Source organism: Meriones unguiculatus, chromosome 2 (assembly GCF_030254825.1).
Source record: "Meriones unguiculatus strain TT.TT164.6M chromosome 2, Bangor_MerUng_6.1, whole genome shotgun sequence".
Lineage (NCBI taxonomy): Eukaryota > Metazoa > Chordata > Mammalia > Rodentia > Muridae > Meriones > Meriones unguiculatus.
Genome location: NC_083350.1, coordinates 94,315,782 through 94,324,523, shown reverse-complemented (window position 1 = coordinate 94,324,523; position 8,742 = coordinate 94,315,782). Strand labels below are relative to the sequence as shown.

The following is an 8,742-nucleotide window of genomic DNA, read 5'->3' as shown; positions in this document are numbered from 1 at the left end:
ATGTAGCTAGGCCGAGAGGATTTTCACCAAGAGGTGGGTATCTGATCCTCTGAGGCTTCCTACATCAGCTGGGAGGAAGGGGATTACTGAATTTCCTACAGTCCTCTTTGCTGAACTTGCTTGAGCAAATGAGATTCTTTCTTAAGGATCCTCCACACTCACTATGGAAATTAAGGCGTGAGATTTTTTTTAAATAAATGTCATTTATTAAATTAGAAATGAAAGATATTTGAGTTCCTTTCCTGTTCTTCCTAGCTTCCCATGAACCCTGCGTCTGTTCTGATCTCCTCATCTGGACTCTTGAAGGCCTTAGGCATCCGGGAGCACGCTCCTGTCGTCCTTTCAGTGGAGTCTGGATACTTCTTTCGGCCGTCTCTCTTCTGGGAGTCGGGTCCCCCTGCCCCGGGGTGTCAGACTCCTTCTAGCCCCTGCTGGAGTGCGGCTGACACCTGGTCAGTCGCAGACCATCTGCGCCCCTAGAAGTCCAGGCGGTAGAAGCCCGGTGCCCAGGTAGATGTCATGGTCTGGGGGCCTTGGAGAGGCAATTAAGATTAGATGGCATTGTCAGGCTGGGGTTCTTGTAATGGCACATGGCTGTGTCAGTTGAGGTAGAAAGACCCTGAGCTAGAACTTTTGCACTGGCCTTACGGTGTGATATACCCTCACCACGTGAAGAAGTGGCACGGGGGCCTCACCAGAGGCCAGAGGTCCATGCCAGCACCCTGCTCTTGGGCTGTCCTGGCTCTACAACCTAAGCTAAGTTAACTCTGTTCTTTAGGAATAACCAAGGTCTGCCCTACTGGGGCCTTGCAGACACAGGCACAGAGCAGGGAGGCCTGTGGGGATGTTAGCTCTTCAGGCCTGTAGAGGACGACATACACAGACGCAGGCACAGAGCAGGGAGGCCTGTGGAGATGTTAGTGCTCTTCAGGCCTGTATAGGGGCAGCTGTTCTCACATGCTGCAGTTACAAAGTGTAAGGCAGGGAATGTCGATAGTTGAGATCTCTCTCTTCTTTCTTTCTGACTCTCTTCCTCTCCGCCGTGTTCACACATGTCCGTGTGTGTGTGTGTGCAGATGTTAGGCGTGGACACTGGTAACTTCCTCAGCTTGCTCTCCTCCTTACGTTCTCTTATTAAATTAGAAATGAAAGATATTTGGGTTCCTTTGCTGTTCTTCCTAGCTTCAAGTTCCTCTCACTGAACTTGGAGCTTGCCGATCTGGCTGGACTCATGAGCCAGCAAGCTCCATGGATCCTCCTGCCTATACCTCCCCACCCCCATTACAGCTGCGTGCTCCCCTCTGCCACCCAGCCAGTGTAGGCACCAGCCAACTTGGAACCAGACCTTTTCTGCAAATGTGAGTGCCGAGCCTCATGCTCACACAGCAGCCCCCTTGTGACTGAGCCACTTCTTCAGCCCACCCTGCAACCCCATTTGCTTTCAGTGCTGGTTTTTCGGGCTTTGAGAGAACCCAGTTCCCTCTGACCAAACATCAGAGGTTGTAGAAGCCGCTGACTGGCATGGCTCTGAGTGGGATTGTTGGTCACAGCAAGGGCTGGGGAGTAATGATGAGGAGAGTCACTGCCTCCGTCTGCTCTGAGAAAGCCATTTATGACACTAAGACCTCTGTGTGTGCCTTAGCCCTGTGACCGTGGTTACACCAGGCCTCTGCCTGTCTACACCTGAGAGTTACACGCCCCTTACTGGGAAGGGTGGGGGGTGTTTTGTTACTTTGCCACTTGGACTTAAGAATATTTGTCTGATTTGAGAAAAAAAATTCATTAAACTTGCAGGCAATTAAAAAAAAAGCCACAGTGAGAGAGAGCCAGGGCAGTGGGTCAGCAGGTACCATGCTTGCTGCCAGCCGGAGTTAGATCCCTGAAACCACCCAGCAGAAGGAGAGAACTGGCCCCTGCAAGTTGTTCTCTGACCTACTTGTGTGTGCATATATGCATAAAGTAAAACTGATGAATGTAAAGAAACTTACAGGGAAGAATGAATAGTCTAGTTGGTAATTTGTCTTTGATGTGAGACAGACCCAGATCTGTGGCTGAGGGCAGGCATATACTCCATGTACTTTATCATTGTGACCATGGTGCTCTCATCTTCATCACCATCATCACCACCTGCTGCTTCGAGTCTGAGAAAGCCACTCTGGAAAGCTGCTTCTGCTCTCAGAACTTTACAAGTGTGAAGGCAGCAGATGCCCTTGAAAGGCGGCAGCCAGTGCAGTTGGCAGTTTCATCTCGTGTCACCCTCAGAATAGCTTTGTAAGCATGTTCTCTCATTATTACCATCTTAACAGTGACAAAATAGGGCCACAGAGGGGTCAGGAAGCTTGCAGGGTAGCTTGCTGCTTCTTGTTGGAGGGGCAGGGTTTGAAGCAGGTCTTCTGACATCCTCTGCATTGACCTAATTGTATCAGACATGCTTGTGTGTGTGTGTGTGTGTGTGTGTGTGTGCGTGATCATATGTTCATGAGTACAGGCATGCATGCTATGGTTCCCATGTGGAGGTCCAGAGTTCAAGCCTCAGAAATTGGTTCTTTCCTTCCACTGTGGGATCTGGGGATCATACTCTGGTTCCCAGGCTTGTTTGGCAAGTGCCTTTACCAGCTGAACCACATCACTGGCCCTGCTAAACCCATGTCCCAGTGGCTGTGACTCAGGGATAGGTGTGGAGGTGTGGCCACCTTTTACCCTTCTGTCCTACATCACGAGGTGCCTACTTGCAGCTCAGGGAGGCCCTAAACCTTTCTCTGAAGTGTCAGTATGGTGAATCTATCCTTTTCCGGCTGTGGGCCACAGGCGAGAAAGAGCTCTTTTCCTCGTCTGTTCTGTGGAGATGAAAACTGACAGATAAGGTGTGTGGAAGAGGTTGAACTGATGCTCATTGAAATGCCCAGCAGTCAGGGCGCAGTGCTCAGGACACAGAATGCACTCTGCCTAGACCACCTCCTCCTCCCTGGATGCCGCAGGTGTCGGCCATCGTGGAACCAGACCCTTCTGACACAGTGGCCATTTCCACAGATGCTGGCCACTGAGGCTGCTGGTAGCTGAACCTGATTACAACCATCTCATTGTCTGACGGCTTTTTAAATTTGATGGCACAGATGGCTCTGCCTGGCTCACACTGGAGGACTTTTAGTAGCTAAATGCAACCTACATGTTCTGTTACACACCAAGAGGCCACAGCAATACCTTCTAATACCACAGCAACAAGGAGCTTGGGCAAGGTTTTTAGATTTTCCTGGACAAAGATGAGACTCTCCTCTGCATTCTTTCTGTCATGAAGCTTTTTTTTACTTAAGGAGGAAAAGGTCTTCTGATGCTGAGCATTCTCCTTGGGGAACTCATGACAGTCACCGGAAGGTTTTTCTTTTCTTTCTTTTCTTTTTTCCTTTCTCTTCCTTCCTTGCATTTACTCCCATCCTGCTTCCTGAATGTAGCGAGCCTGGGGAACCAGGTCCACTGGCTTCTTGGATGCACAGAAAGGGAGGCAGCCTCCATTGTGGGCGTGTTTAATAGGATGCAGCTGCAATGGCCTGTCCCTGCCAGCCACACTTCAAGGAGAAGATTTGACACACAGCAGGGCCGTCCCCACCTCCCCATCCATCTGTAGCCCTTCCCCAGCACCGCTTTTGTGCCCTTCACACCTTGCACACTCATTCAGCATTAGCAACTAGGGTTGTGTGTACACTTACTGGAAGCTTGAGACATACACTGTTCTCGTTTGCAAGATCTGTTGTCTGGAGGAAGGGATGGTTCAGTGTTAGCAGCAAGTGAGGCCCTGGGTTCCACCCCCTCCCTGCAGGGGAGGTGGGGAGGACACAGAAAAAGAACTCTGGCTCAGAGCATCCCCATTTGGGGCTGCAGATAATGTTTTGGTTTTCTTTGGGGATATTCCAGCCGTTTGTTTAGAACAGGGCTTTCAGTTACATGTTTAGCACTGGTCTGGTGTTACATGGAAGGAAGAGTGTGCCGAAGCCACTCCAGCACTCTTTTGTTTTGATCGGCTGGCTTACTTGTGTGTCGTGTGAGATCCTCACCTTCTATTTGAATTTTGATGCCCCAACCCCATTTTCATGATTTTAATCAGGATTTTAATTATAGTAGCATTTTTAGCTCACTAGTAATAGACCACCATGATTTACTAAAATACACATAAATGGACTTCATGAAATCATCCCTCAAACTTCAGCCGTCTCAGAGTGTGCCCAGTGCTTGGCCGGTAGAAAGAAAATGCAATAACGAATGTGCATTCATGCGTTGGGGTGTGCATAGCTCTGTGGTGTGTGTGTGTGTGTGTGTGTGTGTGTGTGTGTGTGTGTGCGTGCGTGCGTGTCTATGTTTAGACCAGAGGCCAACTTCAGGGTATTTCTCTGGAGCTGTCCACTCCATCTGTCCATCCATCTGTCTGTCTGTCTGTCCATGTATGTATGTATGTATGTATCTGTGTGTGTGTGTCTGTCTATGTATCTATCTTCTGAGGCAGGGTCTGACCATGAAGCCTTGGCTAGCCTGGAACTCTCTGTGTAGACCAGGCTGGCCTTGGGCTCACAGAGATGAACCTGCCTCAGCCTCCCGAGTAATGGGATGAAAGACATGCACCACCGTGACCACCCACTTCCAACTTTTTCTTTTTTCAAACAGCGTCTCTGACCTGGCCCAGAGTTGGCAGGTAGGAGAGGCCACCCCCTCCCCACGCCAGCCCAGGAGTCTGCCTGTCTCCTTCTCCCCATACTGGGATTGCAAGCAGATACATTGAGCCTGACTTTTTAGTGCAGGCTTCGGGTATCAAATTCAGAGTCTCATTTTTGTTCCACAAGCGTTTTGCCAGTTGATCTATCTCCCAGCTCCTGCAGTAAGGATTTCTACCCCCACTTTGCTTCTTTTTGGTAATATCTTTCCCTTGGTATCATCTCCTGGAGGGAATCTGGCAGATTTCAAGGGTTAAAACACCCTCCTGGCCCCAGTGCGGTGGCACACGTGGCCATATTTTTTAAGCGGTGTTCTCTGTCTTGGCCTCTATGCCAGAAATATATCAGACAAGTGAGTGATTCAAAAGCTAATTCCCATCTTTGACTCACTTAGACACACAGAAAGGAAACTACAAGCCAGGCCACTGCTGTCTCCCTTTTCACATTCTGGTCTTTGTGGCTTGAGTGTCTGTCCTTCTGCTGGGATTGTTTAGCTGCCTTTTCAGCGGAGAGGCAGACCCACCATCCAGCACATCTCTGGGCGTCTGAGGTTGCCCGCTCGTCTCCAGCAAGGCCGTGCTCTCCACGTCTGCATGGGATGCCTTGCTTAGGACTCACTGCAACCTTAGGGAGGAGCTAACTGTCTGTGTACTCATGTTAGTGTGCTAGGCTTCTGTAACGAATGAGCACAACTCATTCAAAGAAGCGGAAGCGTGTTCTCCCACATCCTGGAAAGCTGACATGCAAAGTCAAGGTGTAAGATGTTTGCTCACCCTTCCCGCGCCTTTGGCTGTCTTCTCGCGGCTCTCTCCCTGTGTGTGTCTGCCCTCTTCTCCTCTCATTAGGCACCAGTCATGTGACTTGTGGCACAAGCTCATCTAGTATGACCTCATCTCTATGTAACTATAATTACATTAGCAAAAACCTATTTCCCAATAAAGTTACAGTTCGAGGTTCTGTAATATGAATTCGGGGTAGGGCACACTTCCATCCACAGCAACCATGTTTCCTGCCTTCCAGGATAGGGTAGAGACAAAGGAGAAGAGAAAAGACGGGGGGGCTCAGTGTCCCCCAAAGTGGTCTTGAGGAAAACAGAGGTGACAGCCCCTCTGATGTTCACGGGGGCCGTGTGGCAGGGAAGGCGGTTGCTTCCAGCGAGAGACGAGCTGGCAGATGCAGCCCGCCCTGTCAGCCGACTGCGCAGGGCCGGACACGGGGAGCCAACGGGTTTGGAGCTAGTGGCCCAGCTTCAGTAGCGTCAGCAAAGGTGACCCAAATGACTTGTCATTGCCAAGAGCCGAGCCATTTGTCTGCAAGCGTGGGGGAACCCATAGGCAGACATCAACGTGTCCAAGTTGGAAAGTCAAACTTGGAGCGCCAGACACCAGGAAGAAAGTATGCTGGCGCGTTATCTGCAGCCTGCAAAATATATTCACAGGCCTTCCAGGAAACTGCAGGATGGGGGTGAATTCCCCGGCAGTCAAGGCATAACTGCAAACCTAACTGCTCGAGGCTTGGAGACTTCGGCATGGTGGATGTGAGATGTGTGTTGTGGTGCTGTCTGCTTCATCTCATCAGAGGGGATATAAAGTGAATTTATAGGGGCTTTTCTGGGTCGGCTGCCAGCTCCGGCTCTTTGAACCACTTTTCCATAGAGCTTTGAGTTTCTCAACTATAAAAATCTACCACTGTGGAGCTTCAGAGATAACTTTCGGTTCGGTTTGGGATGTGGGCTGCTTTATGGTCGGCCTAAAGTAGCCAAGCCCCGGCATTTCTTTAGCACAGGCTGCCAGTTGTGTACCAAAAAGGCTTATAAAGAAAATTGAAGTCCCAGATTTCACAGCCTACCTCTAAGAATCTCAGTAAACTCAGCTGACATCCAGGATGACCTTTGATTAATATTTTGCTTTTAAGAAACGTTTTAGCTTGCTTTTAATAATTTAAGTTGCGTTTAAATTTTAAAGTTCCTTTTGATACTTCAGTTCCCTGAATAAGAAGGGCAACTTCTAAATAATATAAACCCGATAGTTCAAATTTAGAAATGTTTTCCAGGACAAAAATACTGTTCGGTTAAATCTCACTTGTTGGTATTGCTAGGTGGATCTTCTCAAATCAGTCAAAAATCTTGGAAAATGTTAATGTTCCAGGCTTATCCTGAGGACATTGCCGTGCTTCTTTTTGGAGGTAGTCCTCCTGAGCTTTGAATTTACGCATAAATTACACTCGCTTTAAGTGTAGTGGTCTGTGAACCGGGCCTTACTGATAGAACAGCGCAGGCCCTCCACCCCACAGCCCAGGTTACGTTCTCTGTCATGCTAGAAAGAAATCCATGTCTGTCTGCTGTCACTCCTGGTCCCCAGGCCTGGCTTTGGGCAGACACAGATCCCCTTTCTATGGCTGTAGATTTACTTCTTTTGCACATATACAGTCTCTAATACTTTTGAAACCATCCTTGGTTTTAAGTTGAAAACTTGGTGTTTTAGGCTATTTTGGAGTGGCCTTTTGAAACCATTCTGTGAGTGATAGTCCCACGGGCCTGGCGTCTTATGATCAGGGCTGGGCTTAGTCTGAGCACAGCTCTCCCAGGTGACAACAGGACTCAAGTCACTGGCTGCCCAAGTCACACGTATTTCCACCCATGGCCAGCCCCACCTGTCTGATCCTTGGTTGTCTTTCAGGCTCACAACAGTGAGGTGCTGAGGAGAGAGCGGACGGGCCCAGCCTGTTCTAAGGATCTGTTCTAGAGAGCCACTTGACTGTCCCCATTAGAACCTGAGAGGCCCAGGTTCTAGCCACACCCCCTGGATCCCTTTCTCCATGCCTCCTCATCCTTCCCTTCCCCTTCCCCTCTGCTGTGCTCTCAGTGAGTGGCATTCTCCCCTGACCAGCAGATCGTTTTCTGAGCTTTGCGTCCTCCTAGCCCATTCTGGCTTCCATAACCACCGACTGCAGACTCCATGGCATCTAAACAACAGAAATGTATTTCTTCCCAGTTTAAGATCAAGGAAGGTGCTGGCAGATAGGAGCCTGCCGAATACCTGCTTCCTGTTTCATGGATTGTACATTTTGTGTGTCCTCCTGGGGTAAAATGTCATTTTTATGCATTATTATGCCCTCTTCTTAAAGGCCCTGCCCCCGTGGCTGAACCACCTCCCAGAAGTCCCACCAGCTTTCCGTATAGAAGTCTCAGGTGGCTACAAACGTCCTCCCATTGCACACTGTTCTAAAGAGACTTTCTCTCAGCCCTGCACACCCTGTGCTGCAGGAAAGTCATTTCACCAGCGGCCTCTCAGGGTCCCTCCTTGTCTCCCATGAACTCGATTTAAGGCTTTAATGAGTAGCTTTCTTTGTGCTTTTGGAAGTAAGTGCAGCTCCTCACTGGGTCATATTACTGCAGAGGGACCAGAACCTTTAGGGCGGGGAGAGGTGATTGTAGAAGCCGTTGGTTTTGCTAAATCCAGTCAGTGGCCATTCTTTCTCTGGCAGTGAACTTCTGAATGAGCCAGTCTGTTCTTCCACACTGGGTGCTGGAGCCCCTTGGGAAGGCTTCCTGCTCAATGAACCCGCTGGTTCTGAGATGAATGCTATTGCTTGTCTTTCCCGTAATGCTAGGGATAGTAACTGAATTCTTAGATTTCTATCTTGACCTTCAGCAGCTGAGAGCTGTATTCAGCATGGTCCTTCAGGGTGTTGGGAAGGAGTCTTTGCTTTATGAGCTTAAATACTAAAGGACACAGATATGGGGACTGACTGTAAGAGAGTAGAATTTCCCCAAATCTGTGCAGCCTGAGGAGGGGAGGTAATGGGGTCCATGTAAGCATGGGGTTCATGTTTGCTAGACAGCTATGGAGTCCACTGGGTATATACCATAGTACAGAGAGCATGCTCTCGCCTATTAATTTTTCTAGATGCTTTTGTTGTTTGCTTTCGGTCTTTTCCTAACTCCTGCATGTGTTTGTGTTTGTGTGTGTGCCCGTGTACACACGCACGTGACTTGTGCAGGTATGCATGGAAGCCAGAGGACAGCCTCGGGTGTCACCCT

General features: G+C 49.3%; 1 protein-coding gene across 2 annotated transcripts in view; it reads left to right on the top strand.

Moving 5' to 3' along the window:
- The window catches only part of Chst11 (carbohydrate sulfotransferase 11), a 204,341-nt gene that overhangs the window by 91,125 nt on the left and 104,474 nt on the right, over positions 1-8,742 (top strand). The window lies entirely within an intron of this gene.